The sequence below is a fragment of the Lissotriton helveticus genome, chromosome 12 (genome assembly GCF_964261635.1).
Source record: "Lissotriton helveticus chromosome 12, aLisHel1.1, whole genome shotgun sequence".
NCBI classification, from domain to species: Eukaryota; Metazoa; Chordata; class Amphibia; order Caudata; family Salamandridae; genus Lissotriton; species Lissotriton helveticus.
The window spans coordinates 657,516,308-657,541,455 of NC_136073.1; the positions used below are offsets into that span (position 1 = coordinate 657,516,308).

Consider the following 25,148-nt stretch of genomic DNA (forward strand, 5'->3'; position numbering starts at 1 on the left):
GTGCTTTTCATAGGGCTTGCCCGTTATTTGTGCACGTTAGAGGTGCCCCATAGAGGTTGGCCAATCCTGAGTCGGTGCCCTGAGAGGGTGGCCAATCCTGAGTCAGATTCCTCTCAGGTACACTTGAAGCGGCACGCCAGTCCTGTTTCATGTGCCTCTAGCCTAGACAGATATATACTTCTATATTCAGGTTTAATGAAAGTACGTGCGAAAAAGGGACTTAAAGTGCATGGCTATGTGCAGAGCACAGTGGTGGCTCACAGCCTATCGATTGGAAGGATGGTGTGGAAAGCGTAAAATCGCTGGGGGACAAAAGTCCTACAGTGTCACTTCACCTAAAGCCTGATGCACGCTTCCCGTTCCCCTTGCCCAGCAGCCGCAACGCCTCCTAATGAGCTGAGGTGTGTACAGAAAAGAATTTGCATATTTCCAGACAGACGCATGGGAACTGTCCACCTTTTTGATTTTCTGTGCTTTGAGCAGAGACTCTGAATATTGGGCCTGCTTCCCTCACTGGCCTGGTTCTTGTCCTCTTTCTTAGAGCCTAAAAATACCTCTCAGGTCCTCACCCTCGCAATGACGGGGTCTTTGATGTGGTGCCACTTACCCCCAGAGAGCCATATTCTAACTTACTCTGGTTTCTCTTCAAAACGTAAAAATCTTTCGCCTTTTACTAAAGATTTCCGTGGAGAGGAACATTTACGAGTTTATTCAATTTTTTTAAGCCTTACCACAGGTGAGGCTGTTTATCGTGTGTTTAAAAGAAAAGCATTAGAAATTGGTGAATATATCTGCGAGTTGTCTGCTGCTGTTTTTTGGGGACATGAGCTTAGGTGTTTTATTCCTGAACTCTCTGCTTGCTCATTTGCATCGACAGAGTGCAGGAGAGGTGCATCATGGGAAAGGGCTTGTGCAGTGCATGAGATTGCTTTTCGTGACTATCTTGGAATTTCACGATAGCAGGCAGTATGTTTTCTCCTCTCTTAATATTCCTGCTGTCAGAGGCCAGACGTCACCCTCCTTTTTCAAGGTGGCACCTAGACTCACGCTGTGCTTTTCATAGGGCTTGCCCGTTATTTGTGCACGTTAGAGGTGCCCCATAGAGGTTGGCCAATCCTGAGTCGGTGCCCTGAGAGGGTGGCCAATCCTGAGTCAGATTCCTCTCAGGTACACTTGAAGCGGCACGCCAGTCCTGTTTCATGTGCCTCTAGCCTAGACAGATATATACTTCTATATTCAGGTTTAATGAAAGTACGTGCGAAAAAGGGACTTAAAGTGCATGGCTATGTGCAGAGCACAGTGGTGGCTCACAGCCTAACGATTGGAAGGATGGTGTGGAAAGCGTAAAATCGCTGGGGGACAAAAGTCCTACAGTGCCACTTCAACTAAAGCATGATGCACGCTTCCCGTTCCCCTTGCCCAGCAGCCGCAACGCCTCCTAATGAGCTGAGGTGTGTACAGAAAAGAATTTGCATATTTCCAGACAGACGCATGGGAACTGTCCACCTTTTTGATTTTCTGTGCTTTGAGCAGAGACTCTGAAAATTGGGCCTGCTTCCCTCACTGGCCTGGTTCTTGTCCTCTTTCTTAGAGCCTAAAAATACCTCTCAGGTCCTCACCCTTGCAATGACGGGGTCTTTGATGTGGTGCCACTTACCCCCAGAGAGCCATATTCTAACTTACTCTGGTTTCTCTTCAAAACGAAAAAATCTTTCGCCTTTTACTAAAGATTTCCGTGGAGAGGAACATTTACGAGTTTATTCAATTTTTTTAAGCCTTACCACAGGTGAGGCTGTTTATCGTGTGTTTAAAAGAAAAGCATTAGAAATTGGTGAATATATCTGCGAGTTGTCTGCTGCTGTTTTTTGGGGACATGAGCTTAGGTGTTTTATTCCTGAACTCTCTGCTTGCTCATTTGCATCGACAGAGTGCAGGAGAGGTGCATCATGGGAAAGAGCTTGTGCAGTGCATGAGATTGCTTTTCGTGACTATCTTGGAATTTCACGATAGCAGGCAGTATGTTTTCTCCTCTCTTAATATTCCTGCTGTCAGAGGCCAGACGTCACCCTCCTTTTTCAAGGTGGCACCTAGACTCACGCTGTGCTTTTCATAGGGCTTGCCCGTTATTTGTGCACGTTAGAGGTGCCCCATAGAGGTTGGCCAATCCTGAGTCGGTGCCCTGAGAGGGTGGCCAATCCTGAGTCAGATTCCTCTCAGGTACACTTGAAGCGGCACGCCAGTCCTGTTTCATGTGCCTCTAGCCTAGACAGATATATACTTCTATATTCAGGTTTAATGAAAGTACATGCGAAAAAGGGACTTAAAGTGCATGGCTATGTGCAGAGCACAGTGGTGGCTCACAGCCTATCGATTGGAAGGATGGTGTGGAAAGCGTAAAATCGCTGGGGGACAAAAGTCCTACAGTGTCACTTCACCTAAAGCCTGATGCACGCTTCCCGTTCCCCTTGCCCAGCAGCCGTAACGCCTCCTAATGAGCTGAGGTGTGTACAGAAAAGAATTTGCATATTTCCAGACAGACGCATGGGAACTGTCCACCTTTTTGATTTTCTGTGCTTTGAGCAGAGACTCTGAAATTTGGGCCTGCTTCCCTCACCGGCCTGGTTCTTGTCCTCTTTCTCAGATTTTGAAAATACCTCTCAGGTCCTCACCCTCGCAATGACGGGGTCTTTGATGTGGGCCACTTACCCCCAGAGAGCCATATTCTAACTTACTCTGGTTTCTCTTCAAAACGAAAAAATCTTTCGCCTTTTACTAAAAATTTCCGTGGAGAGGAACATTTACGAGTTTATTCAATTTTTTTAAGCCTTACCACAGGTGAGGCTGTTTATCGTGTGTTTAAAAGAAAAGCATTAGAAATTGGTGAATATATCTGCGAGTTGTCTGCTGCTGTTTTTTGGGGACATGAGCTTAGGTGTTTTATTCCTGAACTCTCTGCTTGCTCATTTGCATAGACAGAGTGCAGGAGAGGTGCATCATGGGAAAGAGCTTGTGCAGTGCATGAGATTGCTTTTCGTGACTATCTTGGAATTTCACGATAGCAGGCAGTATGTTTTCTCCTCTCTTAATATTCCTGCTGTCAGAGGCCAGACGTCACCCTCCTTTTTCAAGGTGGCACCTAGACTCACGCTGTGCTTTTCATAGGGCTTGCCCATTATTTGTGCCCGTTAGAGGTGCCCCATAGAGGTTGGCCAATCCTGAGTCGGTGCCCTGAGAGGGTGGCAAATCCTGAGTCAGATTCCTCTCAGGTACACTTGAAGCGGCACGCCAGTCCTGTTTCTTGTGCCTCTAGCCTAGACAGATATATACTTCTATATTCAGGTTTAATGAAAGTACGTGCGAAAAAGGGACTTAAAGTGCATGGCTATGTGCAGAGCACAGTGGTGGCTCACAGCCTAACGATTGGAAGGATGGTGTGGAAAGCGTAAAATCGCTGGGGGACAAAAGTCCTACAGTGCCACTTCACCTAAAGCCTGATGCACGCTTCCCGTTCCCCTTGCCCAGCAGCCGCAATGCCTCCTAATGAGCTGAGGTGTGTACAGAAAAGAATTTGCATATTCCCAGACAGACGCATGGGAACTGTCCACCTTTTTGATTTTCTGTGCTTTGAGCAGAGACTCTGAAATTTGGGCCTGCTTCCCTCACCGGCCTGGTTCTTGTCCTCTTTCTTAGATTTTGAAAATACCTCTCAGGTCCTCACCCTCGCAATGACGGGGTCTTTGATGTGGTGCCACTTACCCCCAGAGAGCCATATTCTAACTTACTCTGGTTTCTCTTCAAAACGAAAAAATCTTTCGCCTTTTACTAAAGATTTCCGTGGAGAGGAACATTTACGAGTTTATTCAATTTTTTTAAGCCTTACCACCGGTGAGGCTGTTTATCTTGTGTTTAAAAGAAAAGCATTAGAAATTGGTGAATATATCTGCGAGTTGTCTGCTGCTGTTTTTTGGGGACATGAGCTTAGGTGTTTTATTCCTGAACTCTCTGCTTGCTCATTTGCATAGACAGAGTGCAGGAGAGGTGCATCATGGGAAAGAGCTTGTGCAGTGCATGAGATTGCTTTTCGTGACTATCTTGGAATTTCACGATAGCAGGCAGTATGTTTTCTCCTCTCTTAATATTCCTGCTGTCAGAGGCCAGACGTCACCCTCCTTTTTCAAGGTGGCACCTAGACTCACGCTGTGCTTTTCATAGGGCTTGCCCGTTATTTGTGCACGTTAGAGGTGCCCCATAGAGGTTGGCCAATCCTGAGTCGGTGCCCTGAGAGGGTGGCCAATCCTGAGTCAGATTCCTCTCAGGTACACTTGAAGCGGCACGCCAGTCCTGTTTCATGTGCTTCTAGCCTAGACAGATATATACTTCTATATTCAGGTTTAATGAAAGTACGTGCGAAAAAGGGACTTAAAGTGCATGGCTATGTGCAGAGCACAGTGGTGGCTCACAGCCTAACGATTGGAAGGATGGTGTGGAAAGCGTAAAATCGCTGGGGGACAAAAGTCCTACAGTGCCACTTCACCTAAAGCCTGATGCACGCTTCCCGTTCCCCTTGCCCAGCAGCCGCAATGCCTCCTAATGAGCTGAGGTGTGTACAGAAAAGAATTTGCATATTCCCAGACAGACGCATGGGAACTGTCCACCTTTTTGATTTTCTGTGCTTTGAGCAGAGACTCTGAAATTTGGGCCTGCTTCCCTCACCGGCCTGGTTCTTGTCCTCTTTCTTAGATTTTGAAAATACCTCTCAGGTCCTCACCCTCGCAATGACGGGGTCTTTGATGTGGTGCCACTTACCCCCAGAGAGGCATATTCTAACTTACTCTGGTTTCTCTTCAAAACGAAAAAATCTTTCGCCTTTTACTAAAGATTTCCGTGGAGAGGAACATTTACGAGTTTATTCAATTTTTTTAAGCCTTACCACCGGTGAGGCTGTTTATCTTGTGTTTAAAAGAAAAGCATTAGAAATTGGTGAATATATCTGCGAGTTGTCTGCTGCTGTTTTTTGGGGACATGAGCTTAGGTGTTTTATTCCTGAACTCGCTGCTTGCTCATTTGCATAGACAGAGTGCAGGAGAGGTGCATCATGGAAAAGAGCTTGTGCAGTGCATGAGATTGCTTTTCGTGACTATCTTGGAATTTCACGATAGCAGGCAGTATGTTTTCTCCTCTCTTAATATTCCTGCTGTCAGAGGCCAGACGTCACCCTCCTTTTTCAAGGTGGCACCTAGACTCACGCTGTGCTTTTCATAGGGCTTGCCCGTTATTTGTGCCCGTTCGAGGTGCCCCATAGAGGTTGGCCAATCCTGAGTCGGTGCCCTGAGAGGGTGGCCAATCATGAGTCAGATTCCTCTCAGGTACACTTGAAGCGGCACGCCAGTCCTGTTTCATGTGCCTCTAGCCTAGACAGATATATACTTCTATATTCAGGTTTAATGAAAGTACGTACGAAAAAGGGACTTAAAGTGCATGGCTATGTGCAGAGCACAGTGGTGGCTCACAGCCTATCGATTGGAAGGATGGTGTGGAATGCGTAAAATCGCTGGGGGACAAAAGTCCTACAGTGTCACTTCACCTAAAGCCTGATGCACGCTTCCCGTTCTCCTTGCCCAGCAGCCGCAACGCCTCCTAATGAGCTGAGGTGTGTACAGAAAAGAATTTGCATATTTCCAGACAGACGCATGGGAACTGTCCACCTTTTTGATTTTCTGTGCTTTGAGCAGAGACTCTGAAAATTGGGCCTGCTTCCCTCACTGGCCTGGTTCTTGTCCTCTTTCTTAGAGCCTAAAAATACCTCTCAGGTCCTCACCCTCGCAATGACGGGGTCTTTGATGTGGTGCCACTTACCCCCAGAGAGCCATATTCTAACTTACTCTGGTTTCTCTTCAAAACGAAAAAATCTTTCGCCTTTTACTAAAGATTTCCGTGGAGAGGAACATTTACGAGTTTATTCAATTTTTTTAAGCCTTACCACAGGTGAGGCTGTTTATCGTGTGTTTAAAAGAAAAGCATTAGAAATTGGTGAATATATCTGCGAGTTGTCTGCTGCTGTTTTTTGGGGACATGAGCTTAGGTGTTTTATTCCTGAACTCTCTGCTTGCTCATTTGCATCGACAGAGTGCAGGAGAGGTGCATCATGGGAAAGAGCTTGTGCAGTGCATGAGATTGCTTTTCGTGACTATCTTGGAATTTCACGATAGCAGGCAGTATGTTTTCTCCTCTCTTAATATTCCTGCTGTCAGAGGCCAGACGTCACCCTCCTTTTTCAAGGTGGCACCTAGACTCACGCTGTGCTTTTCATAGGGCTTGCCCGTTATTTGTGCACGTTAGAGGTGCCCCATAGAGGTTGGCCAATCCTGAGTCGGTGCCCTGAGAGGGTGGCCAATCCTGAGTCAGATTCCTCTCAGGTACACTTGAAGCGGCACGCCAGTCCTGTTTCATGTGCCTCTAGCCTAGACAGATATATACTTCTATATTCAGGTTTAATGAAAGTACGTGCGAAAAAGGGACTTAAAGTGCATGGCTATGTGCAGAGCACAGTGGTGGCTCACAGCCTATCGATTGGAAGGATGGTGTGGAAAGCGTAAAATCGCTGGGGGACAAAAGTCCTACAGTGTCACTTCACCTAAAGCCTGATGCACGCTTCCCGTTCCCCTTGCCCAGCAGCCGCAACGCCTCCTAATGAGCTGAGGTGTGTACAGAAAAGAATTTGCATATTTCCAGACAGACGCATGGGAACTGTCCACCTTTTTGATTTTCTGTGCTTTGAGCAGAGACTCTGAAAATTGGGCCTGCTTCCCTCACTGGCCTGGTTCTTGTCCTCTTTCTTAGAGCCTAAAAATACCTCTCAGGTCCTCACCCTCGCAATGACGGGGTCTTTGATGTGGTGCCACTTACCCCCAGAGAGCCATATTCTAACTTACTCTGGTTTCTCTTCAAAACGAAAAAATCTTTCGCCTTTTACTAAAGATTTCCGTGGAGAGGAACATTTACGAGTTTATTCAATTTTTTTAAGCCTTACCACAGGTGAGGCTGTTTATCGTGTGTTTAAAAGAAAAGCATTAGAAATTGGTGAATATATCTGCGAGTTGTCTGCTGCTGTTTTTTGGGGACATGAGCTTAGGTGTTTTATTCCTGAACTCTCTGCTTGCTCATTTGCATCGACAGAGTGCAGGAGAGGTGCATCATGGGAAAGAGCTTGTGCAGTGCATGAGATTGCTTTTCGTGACTATCTTGGAATTTCACGATAGCAGGCAGTATGTTTTCTCCTCTCTTAATATTCCTGCTGTCAGAGGCCAGACGTCACCCTCCTTTTTCAAGGTGGCACCTAGACTCACGCTGTGCTTTTCATAGGGCTTGCCCGTTATTTGTGCACGTTAGAGGTGCCCCATAGAGGTTGGCCAATCCTGAGTCGGTGCCCTGAGAGGGTGGCCAATCCTGAGTCAGATTCCTCTCAGGTACATTTGAAGCGGCACGCCAGTCCTGTTTCATGTGCCTCTAGCCTAGACAGATATATACTTCTATATTCAGGTTTAATGAAAGTACATGCGAAAAAGGGACTTAAAGTGCATGGCTATGTGCAGAGCACAGTGGTGGCTCACAGCCTAACGATTGGAAGGATGGTGTGGAAAGCGTAAAATCGCTGGGGGACAAAAGTCCTACAGTGCCACTTCACCTAAAGCCTGATGCACGCTTCCCGTTCCCCTTGCCCAGCAGCCGCAACGCCTCCTAATGAGCTGAGGTGTGTACAGAAAAGAATTTGCATATTCCCAGACAGACGCATGGGAACTGTCCACCTTTTTGATTTTCTGTGCTTTGAGCAGAGACTCTGAAATTTGGGCCTGCTTCCCTCACCGGCCTGGTTCTTGTCCTCTTTCTTAGATTTTGAAAATACCTCTCAGGTCCTCACCCTCGCAATGACGGGGTCTTTGATGTGGTGCTACTTACCCCCAGAGAGCCATATTCTAACTTACTTTGGTTTTCTCTTCAAAACGAGAAAAATCTTTCGCCTTTTACTAAAGATTTCCGTGGAGAGGAACATTTACGAGTTTATTCAATTTTTTTAAGCCTTACCACCGGTGAGGCTGTTTATCTTGTGTTTAAAAGAAAAACATTAGAAATTGGTGAATATATCTGCGAGTTGTCTGCTGCTGTTTTTTGGGGACATGAGCTTAGGTGTTTTATTCCTGAACTCTCTGCTTGCTCATTTGCATAGACAGAGTGCAGGAGAGGTGCATCATGGGAAAGAGCTTGTGCAGTGCATGAGATTGCTTTTCGTGACTATCTTGGAATTTCACGATAGCAGGCAGTATGTTTTCTCCTCTCTTAATATTCCTGCTGTCAGAGGCCAGACGTCACCCTCCTTTTTCAAGGTGGCACCTAGACTCACGCTGTGCTTTTCATAGGGCTTGCCCATTATTTGTGCCCGTTAGAGGTGCCCCATAGAGGTTGGCCAATCCTGAGTCGGTGCCCTGAGAGGGTGGCCAATCCTGAGTCAGATTCCACTCAGGTACACTTGAAGCGGCACGCCAGTCCTGTTTCATGTGCCTCTAGCCTAGACAGATATATACTTCTATATTCAGGTTTAATGAAAGTACGTGCGAAAAAGGGACTTAAAGTGCATGGCTATGTGCAGAGCACAGTGGTGGCTCACAGCCTAACGATTGGAAGGATGGTGTGGAAAGCGTAAAATCGCTGGGGGACAAAAGTCCTACAGTGCCACTTCACCTAAAGCCTGATGCACGCTTCCCGTTCCCCTTGCCCAGCAGCCGCAATGCCTCCTAATGAGCTGAGGTGTGTACAGAAAAGAATTTGCATATTCCCAGACAGACACATGGGAACTGTCCACCTTTTTGATTTTCTGTGCTTTGAGCAGAGACTCTGAAATTTGGGCCTGCTTCCCTCACCGGCCTGGTTCTTGTCCTCTTTCTTAGATTTTGAAAATACCTCTCAGGTCCTCACCCTCGCAATGACGGGGTCTTTGATGTGGTGCCACTTACCCCCAGAGAGCCATATTCTAACTTACTCTGGTTTCTCTTCAAAACGAAAAAATCTTTCGCCTTTTACTAAAGATTTCCGTGGAGAGGAACATTTACGAGTTTATTCAATTTTTTTAAGCCTTACCACCGTTGAGGCTGTTTATCTTGTGTTTAAAAGAAAAGCATTAGAAATTGGTGAATATATCTGCGAGTTGTCTGCTGCTGTTTTTTGGGGACATGAGCTTAGGTGTTTTATTCCTGAACTCTCTGCTTGCTCATTTGCATAGACAGAGTGCAGGAGAGGTGCATCATGGGAAAGAGCTTGTGCAGTGCATGAGATTGCTTTTCGTGACTATCTTGGAATTTCACGATAGCAGGCAGTATGTTTTCTCCTCTCTTAATATTCCTGCTGTCAGAGGCCAGACGTCACCCTCCTTTTTCAAGGTGGCACCTAGACTCACGCTGTGCTTTTCATAGGGCTTGCCCGTTATTTGTGCCCGTTCGAGGTGCCCCATAGAGGTTGGCCAATCCTGAGTCGGTGCCCTGAGAGGGTGGCCAATCATGAGTCAGATTCCTCTCAGGTACACTTGAAGCGGCACGCCAGTCCTGTTTCATGTGCCTCTAGCCTAGACAGATATATACTTCTATATTCAGGTTTAATGAAAGTACGTACGAAAAAGGGACTTAAAGTGCATGGCTATGTGCAGAGCACAGTGGTGGCTCACAGCCTATCGATTGGAAGGATGGTGTGGAATGCGTAAAATCGCTGGGGGACAAAAGTCCTACAGTGTCACTTCACCTAAAGCCTGATGCACGCTTCCCGTTCCCCTTGCCCAGCAGCTGCAACGCCTCCTAATGAGCTGAGGTGTGTACAGAAAAGAATTTGCATATTCCCAGACAGACGCATGGGAACTGTCCACCTTTTTGATTTTCTGTGCTTTGAGCAGAGACTCTGAAATTTGGGCCTGCTTCCCTCACCGGCCTGGTTCTTGTCCTCTTTCTTAGATTTTGAAAATACCTCTCAGGTCCTCACCCTCGCAATGACGGGGTCTTTGATGTGGTGCTACTTACCCCCAGAGAGCCATATTCTAACTTACTTTGGTTTTCTCTTCAAAACGAGAAAAATCTTTCGCCTTTTACTAAAGATTTCCGTGGAGAGGAACATTTACGAGTTTATTCAATTTTTTTAAGCCTTACCACCGGTGAGGCTGTTTATCTTGTGTTTAAAAGAAAAGCATTAGAAATTGGTGAATATATCTGCGAGTTGTCTGCTGCTGTTTTTTGGGGACATGACCTTAGGTGTTTTATTCCTGAACTCTCTGCTTGCTCATTTGCATCGACAGAGTGCAGGAGAGGTGCATCATGGGAAAGAGCTTGTGCAGTGCATGAGATTGCTTTTCGTGACTATCTTGGAATTTCACGATAGCAGGCAGTATGTTTTCTCCTCTCTTAATATTCCTGCTGTCAGAGGCCAGACGTCACCCTCCTTTTTCAAGGTGGCACCTAGACTCACGCTGTGCTTTTCATAGGGCTTGCCCATTATTTGTGCCCGTTAGAGGTGCCCCATAGAGGTTGGCCAATCCTGAGTCGGTGCCCTGAGAGGGTGGCCAATCCTGAGTCAGATTCCTCTCAGGTACACTTGAAGCGGCACGCCAGTCCTGTTTCTTGTGCCTCTAGCCTAGACAGATATATACTTCTATATTCAGGTTTAATGAAAGTACGTGCGAAAAAGGGACTTAAAGTGCATGGCTATGTGCAGAGCACAGTGGTGGCTCACAGCCTAACGATTGGAAGGATGGTGTGGAAAGCGTAAAATCGCTGGGGGACAAAAGTCCTACAGTGCCACTTCACCTAAAGCCTGATGCACGCTTCCCGTTCCCCTTGCCCAGCAGCCGCAATGCCTCCTAATGAGCTGAGGTGTGTACAGAAAAGAATTTGCATATTCCCAGACAGACGCATGGGAACTGTCCACCTTTTTGATTTTCTGTGCTTTGAGCAGAGACTCTGAAATTTGGGCCTGCTTCCCTCACCGGCCTGGTTCTTGTCCTCTTTCTTAGATTTTGAAAATACCTCTCAGGTCCTCACCCTCGCAATGACGGGGTCTTTGATGTGGTGCCACTTACCCCCAGAGAGCCATATTCTAACTTACTCTGGTTTCTCTTCAAAACGAAAAAATCTTTCGCCTTTTACTAAAGATTTCCGTGGAGAGGAACATTTACGAGTTTATTCAATTTTTTTAAGCCTTACCACCGGTGAGGCTGTTTATCTTGTGTTTAAAAGAAAAGCATTAGAAATTGGTGAATATATCTGCGAGTTGTCTGCTGCTGTTTTTTGGGGACATGAGCTTAGGTGTTTTATTCCTGAACTCTCTGCTTGCTCATTTGCATAGACAGAGTGCAGGAGAGGTGCATCATGGGAAAGAGCTTGTGCAGTGCATGAGATTGCTTTTCGTGACTATCTTGGAATTTCACGATAGCAGGCAGTATGTTTTCTCCTCTCTTAATATTCCTGCTGTCAGAGGCCAGACGTCACCCTCCTTTTTCAAGGTGGCACCTAGACTCACGCTGTGCTTTTCATAGGGCTTGCCCGTTATTTGTGCCCGTTCGAGGTGCCCCATAGAGGTTGGCCAATCCTGAGTCGGTGCCCTGAGAGGGTGGCCAATCATGAGTCATATTCCTCTCAGGTACACTTGAAGCGGCACGCCAGTCCTGTTTCATGTGCCTCTAGCCTAGACAGATATATACTTCTATATTCAGGTTTAATGAAAGTACGTGCGAAAAAGGGACTTAAAGTGCATGGCTATGTGCAGAGCACAGTGGTGGCTCACAGCCTAACGATTGGAAGGATGGTGTGGAAAGCGTAAAATCGCTGGGGGACAAAAGTCCTACAGTGCCACTTCACCTAAAGCCTGATGCACGCTTCCCGTTCCCCTTGCCCAGCAGCCGCAATGCCTCCTAATGAGCTGAGGTGTGTACAGAAAAGAATTTGCATATTCCCAGACAGACACATGGGAACTGTCCACCTTTTTGATTTTCTGTGCTTTGAGCAGAGACTCTGAAATTTAGGCCTGCTTCCCTCACCGGCCTGGTTCTTGTCCTCTTTCTTAGATTTTGAAAATACCTCTCAGGTCCTCACCCTCGCAATGACGGGGTCTTTGATGTGGTGCCACTTACCCCCAGTGAGCCATATTCTAACTTACTCTGGTTTCTCTTCAAAACGAAAAAATCTTTCGCCTTTTACTAAAGATTTCCGTGGAGAGGAACATTTACGAGTTTATTCAATTTTTTTAAGCCTTACCACAGGTGAGGCTGTTTATCGTGTGTTTAAAAGAAAAGCATTAGAAATTGGTGAATATATCTGCGAGTTGTCTGCTGCTGTTTTTTGGGGACATGAGCTTAGGTGTTTTATTCCTGAACTCTCTGCTTGCTCATTTGCATCGACAGAGTGCAGGAGAGGTGCATCATGGGAAAGAGCTTGTGCAGTGCATGAGATTGCTTTTCGTGACTATCTTGGAATTTCACGATAGCAGGCAGTATGTTTTCTCCTCTCTTAATATTCCTGCTGTCAGAGGCCAGACGTCACCCTCCTTTTTCAAGGTGGCACCTAGACTCACGCTGTGCTTTTCATAGGGCTTGCCCGTTATTTGTGCCCGTTAGAGGTGCCCCATAGAGGTTGGCCAATCCTGAGTCGGTGCCCTGAGAGGGTGGCCAATCATGAGTCAGATTCCTCTCAGGTACACTTGAAGCGGCACGTCAGTCCTGTTTCATGTGCCTCTAGCCTAGACAGATATATACTTCTATATTCAGGTTTAATGAAAGTACGTGCGAAAAAGGGACTAAAAGTGCATGGCTATGTGCAGAGCACAGTGGTGGCTCACAGCCTAACGATTGGAAGGATGGTGTGGAAAGCGTAAAATCGCTGGGGGACAAAAGTCCTACAGTGCCACTTCACCTAAAGCCTGATGCACGCTTCCCGTTCCCCTTGCCCAGCAGCCGCAACGCCTCCTAATGAGCTGAGGTGTGTACAGAAAAGAATTTGCATATTCCCAGACAGACGCATGGGAACTGTCCACCTTTTTGATTTTCTGTGCTTTGAGCAGAGACTCTGAAAATTGGGCCTGCTTCCCTCACTGGCCTGGTTCTTGTCCTCTTTCTTAGAGCCTAAAAATACCTCTCAGGTCCTCACCCTCGCAATGACGGGGTCTTTGATGTGGTGCCACTTACCCCCAGAGAGCCATATTCTAACTTACTCTGGTTTCTCTTCAAAACGAAAAATTCTTTCGCCTTTTACTAAAGATTTCCGTGGAGAGGAACATTTACGAGTTTATTCAATTTTTTTAAGCTTTACCACAGGTGAGGCTGTTTATCTTGTGTTTAAAAGAAAAGCATTAGAAATTGGTGAATATATCTGCGAGTTGTCTGCTGCTGTTTTTTGGGGACATGAGCTTAGGTGTTTTATTCCTGAACTCTCTGCTTGCTCATTTGCATCGACAGAGTGCAGGAGAGGTGCATCATGGGAAAGAGCTTGTGCAGTGCATGAGATTGCTTTTCGTGACTATCTTGGAATTTCACGATAGCAGGCAGTATGTTTTCTCCTCTCTTAATATTCCTGCTGTCAGAGGCCAGACGTCACCCTCCTTTTTCAAGGTGGCACCTAGACTCACGCTGTGCTTTTCATAGGGCTTGCCCGTTATTTGTGCACGTTAGAGGTGCCCCATAGAGGTTGGCCAATCCTGAGTCGGTGCCCTGAGAGGGTGGCCAATCCTGAGTCAGATTCCTCTCAGGTACACTTGAAGCGGCACGCCAGTCCTGTTTCATGTGCCTCTAGCCTAGACAGATATATACTTCTATATTCAGGTTTAATGAAAGTACGTACGAAAAAGGGACTTAAAGTGCATGGCTATGTGCAGAGCACAGTGGTGGCTCACAGCCTATCGATTGGAAGGATGGTGTGGAAAGCGTAAAATCGCTGGGGGACAAAAGTCCTACAGTGTCACTTCACCTAAAGCCTGATGCACGCTTCCCGTTCCCCTTGCCCAGCAGCCGCAACGCCTCCTAATGAGCTGAGGTGTGTACAGAAAAGAATTTGCATATTTCCAGACAGACGCATGGGAACTGTCCACCTTTTTGATTTTCTGTGCTTTGAGCAGAGACTCTGAAAATTGGGCCTGCTTCCCTCACTGGCCTGGTTCTTGTCCTCTTTCTTAGAGCCTAAAAATACCTCTCAGGTCCTCACCCTCGCAATGACGGGGTCTTTGATGTGGTGCCACTTACCCCCAGAGAGCCATATTCTAACTTACTCTGGTTTCTCTTCAAAACGAAAAAATCTTTCGCCTTTTACTAAAGATTTCCGTGGAGAGGAACATTTACGAGTTTATTCAATTTTTTTAAGCCTTACCACCGGTGAGGCTGTTTATCTTGTGTTTAAAAGAAAAGCATTAGAAATTGGTGAATATATCTGCGAGTTGTCTGCTGCTGTTTTTTGGGGACATGAGCTTAGGTGTTTTATTCCTGAACTCTCTGCTTGCTCATTTGCCTAGACAGAGTGCAGGAGAGGTGCATCATGGGAAAGAGCTTGTGCAGTGCATGAGATTGCTTTTCGTGACTATCTTGGAATTTCACGATAGCAGGCAGTATGTTTTCTCCTCTCTTAATATTCCTGCTGTCAGAGGCCAGACGTCACCCTCCTTTTTCAAGGTGGCACCTAGACTCACGCTGTGCTTTTCATAGGGCTTGCCCGTTATTTGTGCACGTTAGAGGTGCCCCATAGAGGTTGGCCAATCCTGAGTCGGTGCCCTGAGAGGGTGGCCAATCCTGAGTCAGATTCCTCTCAGGTACACTTGAAGCGGCACGCCAGTCCTGTTTCATGTGCCTCTAGCCTAGACAGATATATACTTCTATATTCAGGTTTAATGAAAGTACGTGCAAAAAAGGGACTTAAAGTGCATGGCTATGTGCAGATCACAGTGGTGGCTCACAGCCTATCGATTGGAAGGATGGTGTGGAAAGCGTAAAATCGCTGGGGGACAAAAGTCCTACAGTGTCACTTCACCTAAAGCCTGATGCACGCTTCCCGTTCCCCTTGCCCAGCAGCCGCAACGCCTCCTAATGAGCTGAGGTGTGTACAGAAAAGAATTTGCATATTTCCAGACAGACGCATGGGAACTGTCCACCTTTTTGATTTTCTGTGCTTTGAGCAGAGACTCTGAAAATTGGGCCTGCTTCCCTCACTGGCCTGGTTCTTGTCCTCTTTCTTAGAGCCTAAAAATACCTCTCAGGTCCTCACCCTCGCAATGACGGGGTCTTTGATGTGGTGCCACTTACCCCCAGAGAGCCATATTCTAACTTACTCTGGTTTCTCTTCAAAACGAAAAAATCTTTCGCCTTTTACTAAAGATTTCCGTGGAGAGGAACATTTATGAGTTTATTCAATTTTTTTAAGCCTTACCACCGGTGAGGCTGTTTATCTTGTGTTTAAAAGAAAAGCATTAGAAATTGGTGAATATATCTGCGAGTTGTCTGCTGCTGTTTTTTGGGGACATGAGCTTAGGTGTTTTATTCCTGAACTCTCTGCTTGCTCATTTGCATAGACAGAGTGCAGGAGAGGTGCATCATGGGAAAGAGCTTGTGCAGTGCATGAGATTGCTTTTCGTGACTATCTTGGAATTTCACGATAGCAGGCAGTATGTTTTCTCCTCTCTTAATATTCCTGCTGTCAGAGGCCAGACGTCACCCTCCTTTTTCAAGGTGGCACCTAGACTCACGCTGTGCTTTTCATAGGGCTTGCCCGTTATTTGTGCACGTTAGAGGTGCCCCATAGAGGTTGGCCAATCCTGAGTCGGTGCCCTGAGAGGGTGGCCAATCCTGAGTCAGATTCCTCTCAGGTACACTTGAAGCGGCACGCCAGTCCTGTTTCATGTGCCTCTAGCCTAGACAGATATATACTTCTATATTCAGGTTTAATGAAAGTACGTGCGAAAAAGGGACTTAAAGTGCATGGCTATGTGCAGAGCACAGTGGTGGCTCACAGCCTATCGATTGGAAGGATGGTGTGGAAAGCGTAAAATCGCTGGGGGACAAAAGTCCTACAGTGTCACTTCACCTAAAGCCTGATGCACGCTTCCCGTTCCCCTTGCCCAGCAGCCGCAACGCCTCCTAATGAGCTGAGGTGTGTACAGAAAAGAATTTGCATATTTCCAGACAGACGCATGGGAACTGTCCACCTTTTTGATTTTCTGTGCTTTGAGCAGAGACTCTGAAAATTGGGCCTGCTTCCCTCACTGGCCTGGTTCTTGTCCTCTTTCTTAGAGCCTAAAAATACCTCTCAGGTCCTCACCCTCGCAATGACGGGGTCTTTGATGTGGTGCCACTTACCCCCAGAGAGCCATATTCTAACTTACTCTGGTTTCTCTTCAAAACGAAAAAATCTTTCGCCTTTTACTAAAGATTTCCGTGGAGAGGAACATTTACGAGTTTATTCAATTTTTTTAAGCCTTACCACCGGTAAGGCTGTTTATCTTGTGTTTAAAAGAAAAGCATTAGAAATTGGTGAATATATCTGCGAGTTGTCTGCTGCTGTTTTTTGGGGACATGAGCTTAGGTGTTTTATTCCTGAACTCTCTGCTTGCTCATTTGCATAGACAGAGTGCAGGAGAGGTGCATCATGGGAAAGAGCTTGTGCAGTGCATGAGATTGCTTTTCGTGACTATCTTGGAATTTCACGCTAGCAGGCAGTATGTTTTCTCCTCTCTTAATATTCCTGCTGTCAGAGGCCAGACGTCACCCTCCTTTTTCAAGGTGGCACCTAGACTCACGCTGTGCTTTTCATAGGGCTTGCCCGTTATTTGTGCACGTTAGAGGTGCCCCATAGAGGTTGGCCAATCCTGAGTCGGTGCCCTGAGAGGGTGGCCAATCCTGAGTCAGATTCCTCTCAGGTACACTTGAAGCGGCACGCCAGTCCTGTTTCATGTGCCTCTAGCCTAGACAGATATATACTTCTATATTCAGGTTTAATGAAAGTACGTACGAAAAAGGGACTTAAAGTGCATGGCTATGTGCAGAGCACAGTGGTGGCTCACAGCCTATCGATTGGAAGGATGGTGTGGAAAGCGTAAAATCGCTGGGGGACAAAAGTCCTACAGTGTCACTTCACCTAAAGCCTGATGCACGCTTCCCGTTCCCCTTGCCCAGCAGCCGCAACGCCTCCTAATGAGCTGAGGTGTGTACAGAAAAGAATTTGCATATTTCCAGACAGACGCATGGGAACTGTCCACCTTTTTGATTTTCTGTGCTTTGAGCAGAGACTCTGAAAATTGGGCCTGCTTCCCTCACTGGCCTGGTTCTTGTCCTCTTTCTTAGAGCCTAAAAATACCTCTCAGGTCCTCACCCTCGCAATGACGGGGTCTTTGATGTGGTGCCACTTACCCCCAGAGAGCCATATTCTAACTTACTCTGGTTTCTCTTCAAAACGAAAAAATCTTTCGCCTTTTACTAAAGATTTCCGTGGAGAGGAACATTTACGAGTTTATTCAATTTTTTTAAGCCTTACCACCGGTGAGGCTGTTTATCTTGTGTTTAAAAGAAAAGCATTAGAAATTGGTGAATATATCTGCGAGTTGTCTGCTGCTGTTTTTTGGGGACATGAGCTTACGTGTTTTATTCCTGAACTCTCTGCTTGCTCATTTGCATAGACAGAGTGCAGGAGAGGTGCATCATGGGAAAGAGCTTGTGCAGTGCATGAGATTGCTTTTCGTGACTATCTTGGAATTTCACGATAGCAGGCAGTATGTTTTCTCCTCTCTTAATATTCCTGCTGTCAGAGGCCAGACGTCACCCTCCTTTTTCAAGGTGGCACCTAGACTCACGCTGTGCTTTTCATAGGGCTTGCCCGTTATTTGTGCCCGTTCGAGGTGCCCCATAGAGGTTGGCCAATCCTGAGTCGGTGCCCTGAGAGGGTGGCCAATCATGAGTCAGATTCCTCTCAGGTACACTTGAAGCGGCACGCCAGTCCTGTTTCATGTGCCTCTAGCCTAGACAGATATATACTTCTATATTCAGGTTTAATGAAAGTACGTACGAAAAAGGGACTTAAAGTGCATGGCTATGTGCAGAGCACAGTGGTGGCTCACAGCCTATCGATTGGAAGGATGGTGTGGAATGCGTAAAATCGCTGGGGGACAAAAGTCCTACAGTGTCACTTCACCTAAAGCCTGATGCACGCTTCCCGTTCCCCTTGCCCAGCAGCCGCAACGCCTCCTAATGAGCTGAGGTGTGTACAGAAAAGAATTTGCATATTTCCAGACAGACGCATGGGAACTGTCCACCTTTTTGATTTTCTGTGCTTTGAGCAGAGACTCTGAAAATTGGGCCTGCTTCCCTCACTGGCCTGGTTCTTGTCCTCTTTCTTAGAGCCTAAAAATACCTCTCAGGTCCTCACCCTCGCAATGACGGGGTCTTTGATGTGGTGCCACTTACCCCCAGTGAGCCATATTCTAACTTACTCTGGTTTCTCTTCAAAACGAAAAAATCTTTCGCCTTTTACTAAAGATTTCCGTGGAGAGGAACATTTACGAGTTTATTCAATTTTTTTAAGCCTTACCACAGGTGAGGCTGTTTATCGTGTGTTTAAAAGAAAAGCATTAGAAATTGGTGAATATATCTGCGAGTTGTCTGCTGCTGTTTTTTGGGGACATGAGCTTAGGTGTTTTATTCCTGAACTCTCTGCTTGCTCATTTGCATCGACAGAGTGCAGGAGAGGTGCATCATGGGAAAGAGCTTGTGCAGTGCATGAGATTGCTTTTCGTGACTATCTTGGAATTTCACGATAGCAGGCAGTATGTTTTCTCCTCTCTTAATATTCCTGCTGTCAGAGGCCAGACGTCACCCTCCTTTTTCAAGGTGGCACCTAGACTCACGCTGTGCTTTTCATAGGGCTTGCCCGTTATTTGTGCCCGTTAGAGGTGCCCCATAGAGGTTGGCCAATCCTGAGTCGGTGCCCTGAGAGGGTGGCCAATCATGAGTCAGATTCCTCTCAGGTACACTTGAAGCGGCACGTCAGTCCTGTTTCATGTGCCTCTAGCCTAGACAGATATATACTTCTATATTCAGGTTTAATGAAAGTACGTGCGAAAAAGGGACTAAAAGTGCATGGCTATGTGCAGAGCACAGTGGTGGCTCACAGCCTAACGATTGGAAGGATGGTGTGGAAAGCGTAAAATCGCTGGGGGACAAAAGTCCTACAGTGCCACTTCACCTAAAGCCTGATGCACGCTTCCCGTTCCCCTTGCCCAGCAGCCGCAACGCCTCCTAATGAGCTGAGGTGTGTACAGAAAAGAATTTGCATATTCCCAGACAGACGCATGGGAACTGTCCACCTTTTTGATTTTCTGTGCTTTGAGCAGAGACTCTGAAAATTGGGCCTGCTTCCCTCACTGGCCTGGTTCTTGTCCTCTTTCTTAGAGCCTAAAAATACCTCTCAGGTCCTCACCCTCGCAATGACGGGGTCTTTGATGTGGTGCCACTTACCCCCAGAGAGCCATATTCTAACTTACTCTGGTTTCTCTTCAAAACGAAAAAATCTTTCGCCTTTTACTAAAGATTTCCGTGGAGAGGAACATTTACGAGTTTATTCAATTTTTTTAAGCTTTACCACAGGTGAGGCTGTTTATCTTGTGTTTAAAAGAAAAGCATTAGAAATTGGTGAATATATCTGCGAGTTGTCTGCTGCTGTTTTTTGGGGACATGAGCTTAGGTGTTTTATTCCTGAACTCTCTGCTTGCTCATTTGCATCGACAGAGTGCAGGAGAGGTGCATCATGGGAAAGAGCTTGTGCAGTGCATGAGATTGCTTTTCGTGACTATCTTGGAATTTCACGATAGCAGGCAGTATGTTTTCTCCTCTCTTAATATTCCTGCTGTCAGAGGCCAGACGTCACCCTCCTTTTTCAAGGTGGCACCTAGACTCACGCTGTGCTTTTCATAGGGCTTGCCCGTTATTTGTGCACGTTAGAGGTGCCCCATAGAGGTTGGCCAATCCTGAGTCGGTGCCCTGAGAGGGTGGCCAATCCTGAGTCAGATTCCTCTCAGGTACACTTGAAGCGGCACGCCAGTCCTGTTTCATGTGCCTCTAGCCTAGACAGATATATACTTCTATATTCAGGTTTAATGAAAGTACGTGCGAAAAAGGGACTTAAAGTGCATGGCTATGTGCAGAGCACAGTGGTGGCTCACAGCCTAACGATTGGAAGGATGGTGTGGAAAGCGTAAAATCGCTGGGGGACAAAAGTCCTACAGTGCCACTTCACCTAAAGCCTGATGCACGCTTCCCGTTCCCCTTGCCCAGCAGCCGCAACGCCTCCTAATGAGCTGAGGTGTGTACAGAAAAGAATTTGCATATTCCCAGACAGACGCATGGGAACTGTCCACCTTTTTGATTTTCTGTGCTTTGAGCAGAGACTCTGAAATTTGGGCCTGCTTCCCTCACCGGCCTGGTTCTTGTCCTCTTTCTTAGATTTTGAAAATACCTCTCAGGTCCTCACCCTCGCAATGACGGGGTCTTTGATGTGGTGCTACTTACCCCCAGAGAGCCATATTCTAACTTACTTTGGTTTTCTCTTCAAAACGAGAAAAATCTTTCGCCTTTTACTAAAGATTTCCGTGGAGAGGAACATTTACGAGTTTATTCAATTTTTTTAAGCCTTACCACCGGTGAGGCTGTTTATCTTGTGTTTAAAAGAAAAGCATTAGAAATTGGTGAATATATCTGCGAGTTGTCTGCTGCTGTTTTTTGGGGACATGAGCTTAGGTGTTTTATTCCTGAACTCTCTGCTTGCTCATTTGCATAGACAGAGTGCAGGAGAGGTGCATCATGGGAAAGAGCTTGTGCAGTGCATGAGATTGCTTTTCGTGACTATCTTGGAATTTCACGATAGCAGGCAGTATGTTTTCTCCTCTCTCAATATTCCTGCTGTCAGAGGCCAGACGTCACCCTCCTTTTTCAAGGTGGCACCTAGACTCACGCTGTGCTTTTCATAGGGCTTGCCCGTTATTTGTGCACGTTAGAGGTGCCCCATAGAGGTTGGCCAATCCTGAGTCGGTGCCCTGAGAGGGTGGCCAATCCTGAGTCAGATTCCTCTCAGGTACACTTGAAGCGGCACGCCAGTCCTGTTTCATGTGCCTCTAGCCTAGACAGATATATACTTCTATATTCAGGTTTAATGAAAGTACGTGCGAAAAAGGGACTTAAAGTGCATGGCTATGTGCAGATCACAGTGGTGGCTCACAGCCTATCGATTGGAAGGATGGTGTGGAAAGCGTAAAATCGCTGGGGGACAAAAGTCCTACAGTGTCACTTCACCTAAAGCCTGATGCACGCTTCCCGTTCCCCTTGCCCAGCAGCCGCAACGCCTCCTAATGAGCTGAGGTGTGTACAGAAAAGAATTTGCATATTTCCAGGCAGACGCATGGGAACTGTCCACCTTTTTGATTTTCTGTGCTTTGAGCATAGACTCTGAAAATTGGGCCTGCTTCCCTCACTGGCCTGGTTCTTGTCCTCTTTCTTAGAGCCTAAAAATACCTCTCAGGTCCTCACCCTCGCAATGACGGGGTCTTTGATGTGGTGCCACTTACCCCCAGAGAGCCATATTCTAACTTACTCTGGTTTCTCTTCAAAATGAAAAAATCTTTCGCCTTTTACTAAAGATTTCCGTGGAGAGGAACATTTATGAGTTTATTCAATTTTTTTAAGCCTTACCACCGGTGAGGCTGTTTATCTTGTGTTTAAAAGAAAAGCATTAGAAATTGGTGAATATATCTGCGAGTTGTCTGCTGCTGTTTTTTGGGGACATGAGCTTAGGTGTTTTATTCCTGAACTCTCTGCTTGCTCATTTGCATAGACAGAGTGCAGGAGAGGTGCATCATGGGAAAGAGCTTGTGCAGTGCATGAGACTGCTTTTCGTGACTATCTTGGAATTTCACGATAGCAGGCAGTATGTTTTCTCCTCTCTTAATATTCCTGCTGTCAGAGGCCAGACGTCACCCTCCTTTTTCAAGGTGGCACCTAGACTCACGCTGTGCTTTTCATAGGGCTTGCCCGTTATTTGTGCACGTTAGAGGTGCCCCATAGAGGTTGGCCAATCCTGAGTCGGTGCCCTGAGAGGGTGGCCAATCCTGAGTCAGATTCCTCTCAGGTACACTTGAAGCGGCACGCCAGTCCTGTTTCATGTGCCTCTAGCCTAGACAGATATATACTTCTATATTCAGGTTTAATGAAAGTACGTGCGAAAAAGGGACTTAAAGTGCATGGCTATGTGCAGAGCACAGTGGTGGCTCACAGCCTATCGATTGGAAGGATGGTGTGGAAAGCGTAAAATCGCTGGGGGACAAAAGTCCTACAGTGTCACTTCACCTAAAGCCTGATGCACGCTTCCCGTTCCCCTTGCCCAGCAGCCGCAACGCCTCCTAATGAGCTGAGGTGTGTACAGAAAAGAATTTGCATATTTCCAGACAGATGCATGGGAACTGTCCACCTTTTTGATTTTCTGTGCTTTGAGCAGAGACTCTGAAAATTGGGCCTGCTTCCCTCACTGGCCTGGTTCTTGTCCTCTTTCTTAGAGCCTAAAAATACCTCTCAGGTCCTCACCCTCGCAATGACGGGGTCTTTGATGTGGTGCCACTTACCCCCAGAGAGCCATATTCTAACTTACTCTGGTTTCTCTTCAAAACGAAAAAATCTTTCGCCTTTTACTAAAGATTTCCGTGGAGAGGAACATTTACGAGTTTATTCAATTTTTTTAAGCCTTACCACCGGTGAGGCTGTTTATCTTGTGTTTAAAAGAAAAGCATTAGAAATTGGTGAATATATCTGCGAGTTGTCTGCTGCTGTTTTTTGGGGACATGAGCTTAGGTGTTTTATTCCTGAACTCTCTGCTTGCTCATTTGCATAGACAGAGTGCAGGAGAGGTGCATCATGGGAAAGAGCTTGTGCAGTGCATGAGATTGCTTTTCGTGACTATCTTGGAATTTCACGCTAGCAGGCAGTATGTTTTCTCCTCTCTTAATATTCCTGCTGTCAGAGGCCAGACGTCACCCTCCTTTTTCAAGGTGGCACCTAGACTCACGCTGTGCTTTTCATAGGGCTTGCCCGTTATTTGTGCACGTTAGAGGTGCCCCATAGAGGTTGGCCAATCCTGAGTCGGTGCCCTGAGAGGGTGGCCAATCCTGAGTCAGATTCCTCTCAGGTACACTTGAAGCGGCACGCCAGTCCTGTTTCATGTGCCTCTAGCCTAGACAGATATATACTTCTATATTCAGGTTTAATGAAAGTACGTACGAAAAAGGGACTTAAAGTGCATGGCTATGTGCAGAGCACAGTGGTGGCTCACAGCCTATCGATTGGAAGGATGGTGTGGAAAGCGTAAAATCGCTGGGGGACAAAAGTCCTACAGTGTCACTTCACCTAAAGCCTGATGCACGCTTCCCGTTCCCCTTGCCCAGCAGCCGCAACGCCTCCTAATGAGCTGAGGTGTGTACAGAAAAGAATTTGCATATTTCCAGACAGACGCATGGGAACTGTCCACCTTTTTGATTTTCTGTGCTTTGAGCAGAGACTCTGAAAATTGGGCCTGCTTCCCTCACTGGCCTGGTTCTTGTCCTCTTTCTTAGAGCCTAAAAATACCTCTCAGGTCCTCACCCTCGCAATGACGGGGTCTTTGATGTGGTGCCACTTACCCCCAGAGAGCCATATTCTAACTTACTCTGGTTTCTCTTCAAAACGAAAAAATCTTTCGCCTTTTACTAAAGATTTCCGTGGAGAGGAACATTTACGAGTTTATTCAATTTTTTTAAGCCTTACCACCGGTGAGGCTGTTTATCTTGTGTTTAAAAGAAAAGCATTAGAAATTGGTGAATATATCTGCGAGTTGTCTGCTGCTGTTTTTTGGGGACATGAGCTTAGGTGTTTTATTCCTGAACTCTCTGCTTGCTCATTTGCCTAGACAGAGTGCAGGAGAGGTGCATCATGGGAAAGAGCTTGTGCAGTGCATGAGATTGCTTTTCGTGACTATCTTGGAATTTCACGATAGCAGGCAGTATGTTTTCTCCTCTCTTAATATTCCTGCTGTCAGAGGCCAGACGTCACCCTCCTTTTTCAAGGTGGCACCTAGACTCACGCTGTGCTTTTCATAGGGCTTGCCCGTTATTTGTGCACGTTAGAGGTGCCCCATAGAGGTTGGCCAATCCTGAGTCGGTGCCCTGAGAGGGTGGCCAATCCTGAGTCAGATTCCTCTCAGGTACACTTGAAGCGGCACGCCAGTCCTGTTTCATGTGCCTCTAGCCTAGACAGATATATACTTCTATATTCAGGTTTAATGAAAGTACGTGCAAAAAAGGGACTTAAAGTGCATGGCTATGTGCAGATCACAGTGGTGGCTCACAGCCTATCGATTGGAAGGATGGTGTGGAAAGCGTAAAATCGCTGGGGGACAAAAGTCCTACAGTGTCACTTCACCTAAAGCCTGATGCACGCTTCCCGTTCCCCTTGCCCAGCAGCCGCAACGCCTCCTAATGAGCTGAGGTGTGTACAGAAAAGAATTTGCATATTTCCAGACAGACGCATGGGAACTGTCCACCTTTTTGATTTTCTGTGCTTTGAGCAGAGACTCTGAAAATTGGGCCTGCTTCCCTCACTGGCCTGGTTCTTGTCCTCTTTCTTAGAGCCTAAAAATACCTCTCAGGTCCTCACCCTCGCAATGACGGGGTCTTTGATGTGGTGCCACTTACCCCCAGAGAGCCATATTCTAACTTACTCTGGTTTCTCTTCAAAACGAAAAAATCTTTCGCCTTTTACTAAAGATTTCCGTGGAGAGGAACATTTATGAGTTTATTCAATTTTTTTAAGCCTTACCACCGGTGAGGCTGTTTATCTTGTGTTTAAAAGAAAAGCATTAGAAATTGGTGAATATATCTGCGAGTTGTCTGCTGCTGTTTTTTGGGGACATGAGCTTAGGTGTTTTATTCCTGAACTCTCTGCTTGCTCATTTGCATAGACAGAGTGCAGGAGAGGTGCATCATGGGAAAGAGCTTGTGCAGTGCATGAGATTGCTTTTCGTGACTATCTTGGAATTTCACGATAGCAGGCAGTATGTTTTCTCCTCTCTTAATATTCC

At 46.5% G+C, this 25,148-nt stretch overlaps 24 non-coding genes across 24 annotated transcripts; all 24 read left to right on the forward strand.

Annotated features, from left to right (window-relative positions):
* Positions 1-629: 629 nt before the first annotated feature.
* On the forward strand, positions 630-744 carry LOC144800363 (U5 spliceosomal RNA). Its single transcript, XR_013604272.1, has one exon. It is a non-coding gene; the product is annotated as a U5 spliceosomal RNA (small nuclear RNA).
* Positions 745-1,679: 935 nt separating this feature from the next.
* Positions 1,680-1,794, forward strand: LOC144801519 (U5 spliceosomal RNA). The gene has a single exon (XR_013605326.1). It is a non-coding gene; the product is annotated as a U5 spliceosomal RNA (small nuclear RNA).
* A 934-nt stretch (positions 1,795-2,728) lies between these two features.
* LOC144800728 (U5 spliceosomal RNA) lies at positions 2,729-2,843 on the forward strand. Its single transcript, XR_013604615.1, has one exon. It is a non-coding gene; the product is annotated as a U5 spliceosomal RNA (small nuclear RNA).
* Positions 2,844-3,778: 935 nt separating this feature from the next.
* Positions 3,779-3,893, forward strand: LOC144800116 (U5 spliceosomal RNA). The gene has a single exon (XR_013604033.1). It is a non-coding gene; the product is annotated as a U5 spliceosomal RNA (small nuclear RNA).
* A 935-nt stretch (positions 3,894-4,828) lies between these two features.
* Positions 4,829-4,943, forward strand: LOC144800117 (U5 spliceosomal RNA). Its single transcript, XR_013604034.1, has one exon. It is a non-coding gene; the product is annotated as a U5 spliceosomal RNA (small nuclear RNA).
* A 935-nt stretch (positions 4,944-5,878) lies between these two features.
* On the forward strand, positions 5,879-5,993 carry LOC144801520 (U5 spliceosomal RNA). Its single transcript, XR_013605327.1, has one exon. It is a non-coding gene; the product is annotated as a U5 spliceosomal RNA (small nuclear RNA).
* A 935-nt stretch (positions 5,994-6,928) lies between these two features.
* LOC144801522 (U5 spliceosomal RNA) lies at positions 6,929-7,043 on the forward strand. The gene has a single exon (XR_013605329.1). It is a non-coding gene; the product is annotated as a U5 spliceosomal RNA (small nuclear RNA).
* A 935-nt stretch (positions 7,044-7,978) lies between these two features.
* Positions 7,979-8,095, forward strand: LOC144801064 (U5 spliceosomal RNA). Its single transcript, XR_013604940.1, has one exon. It is a non-coding gene; the product is annotated as a U5 spliceosomal RNA (small nuclear RNA).
* Positions 8,096-9,030: 935 nt separating this feature from the next.
* On the forward strand, positions 9,031-9,145 carry LOC144801110 (U5 spliceosomal RNA). The gene has a single exon (XR_013604986.1). It is a non-coding gene; the product is annotated as a U5 spliceosomal RNA (small nuclear RNA).
* Positions 9,146-10,080: 935 nt separating this feature from the next.
* On the forward strand, positions 10,081-10,197 carry LOC144801065 (U5 spliceosomal RNA). Its single transcript, XR_013604941.1, has one exon. It is a non-coding gene; the product is annotated as a U5 spliceosomal RNA (small nuclear RNA).
* A 935-nt stretch (positions 10,198-11,132) lies between these two features.
* On the forward strand, positions 11,133-11,247 carry LOC144800118 (U5 spliceosomal RNA). Its single transcript, XR_013604035.1, has one exon. It is a non-coding gene; the product is annotated as a U5 spliceosomal RNA (small nuclear RNA).
* A 935-nt stretch (positions 11,248-12,182) lies between these two features.
* LOC144801523 (U5 spliceosomal RNA) lies at positions 12,183-12,297 on the forward strand. The gene has a single exon (XR_013605330.1). It is a non-coding gene; the product is annotated as a U5 spliceosomal RNA (small nuclear RNA).
* Positions 12,298-13,232: 935 nt separating this feature from the next.
* On the forward strand, positions 13,233-13,347 carry LOC144800863 (U5 spliceosomal RNA). The gene has a single exon (XR_013604745.1). It is a non-coding gene; the product is annotated as a U5 spliceosomal RNA (small nuclear RNA).
* Positions 13,348-14,282: 935 nt separating this feature from the next.
* Positions 14,283-14,397, forward strand: LOC144800119 (U5 spliceosomal RNA). Its single transcript, XR_013604036.1, has one exon. It is a non-coding gene; the product is annotated as a U5 spliceosomal RNA (small nuclear RNA).
* Positions 14,398-15,332: 935 nt separating this feature from the next.
* LOC144800575 (U5 spliceosomal RNA) lies at positions 15,333-15,447 on the forward strand. Its single transcript, XR_013604469.1, has one exon. It is a non-coding gene; the product is annotated as a U5 spliceosomal RNA (small nuclear RNA).
* A 935-nt stretch (positions 15,448-16,382) lies between these two features.
* On the forward strand, positions 16,383-16,497 carry LOC144800482 (U5 spliceosomal RNA). Its single transcript, XR_013604380.1, has one exon. It is a non-coding gene; the product is annotated as a U5 spliceosomal RNA (small nuclear RNA).
* A 935-nt stretch (positions 16,498-17,432) lies between these two features.
* Positions 17,433-17,547, forward strand: LOC144800120 (U5 spliceosomal RNA). Its single transcript, XR_013604037.1, has one exon. It is a non-coding gene; the product is annotated as a U5 spliceosomal RNA (small nuclear RNA).
* Positions 17,548-18,482: 935 nt separating this feature from the next.
* LOC144801524 (U5 spliceosomal RNA) lies at positions 18,483-18,597 on the forward strand. Its single transcript, XR_013605331.1, has one exon. It is a non-coding gene; the product is annotated as a U5 spliceosomal RNA (small nuclear RNA).
* A 935-nt stretch (positions 18,598-19,532) lies between these two features.
* On the forward strand, positions 19,533-19,647 carry LOC144800413 (U5 spliceosomal RNA). Its single transcript, XR_013604317.1, has one exon. It is a non-coding gene; the product is annotated as a U5 spliceosomal RNA (small nuclear RNA).
* Positions 19,648-20,582: 935 nt separating this feature from the next.
* Positions 20,583-20,699, forward strand: LOC144801067 (U5 spliceosomal RNA). Its single transcript, XR_013604943.1, has one exon. It is a non-coding gene; the product is annotated as a U5 spliceosomal RNA (small nuclear RNA).
* A 935-nt stretch (positions 20,700-21,634) lies between these two features.
* On the forward strand, positions 21,635-21,749 carry LOC144800373 (U5 spliceosomal RNA). Its single transcript, XR_013604282.1, has one exon. It is a non-coding gene; the product is annotated as a U5 spliceosomal RNA (small nuclear RNA).
* Positions 21,750-22,684: 935 nt separating this feature from the next.
* LOC144800121 (U5 spliceosomal RNA) lies at positions 22,685-22,799 on the forward strand. The gene has a single exon (XR_013604039.1). It is a non-coding gene; the product is annotated as a U5 spliceosomal RNA (small nuclear RNA).
* Positions 22,800-23,734: 935 nt separating this feature from the next.
* LOC144800122 (U5 spliceosomal RNA) lies at positions 23,735-23,849 on the forward strand. Its single transcript, XR_013604040.1, has one exon. It is a non-coding gene; the product is annotated as a U5 spliceosomal RNA (small nuclear RNA).
* Positions 23,850-24,784: 935 nt separating this feature from the next.
* LOC144800586 (U5 spliceosomal RNA) lies at positions 24,785-24,899 on the forward strand. Its single transcript, XR_013604480.1, has one exon. It is a non-coding gene; the product is annotated as a U5 spliceosomal RNA (small nuclear RNA).
* The last annotated feature ends 249 nt before the right edge of the window (positions 24,900-25,148 follow it).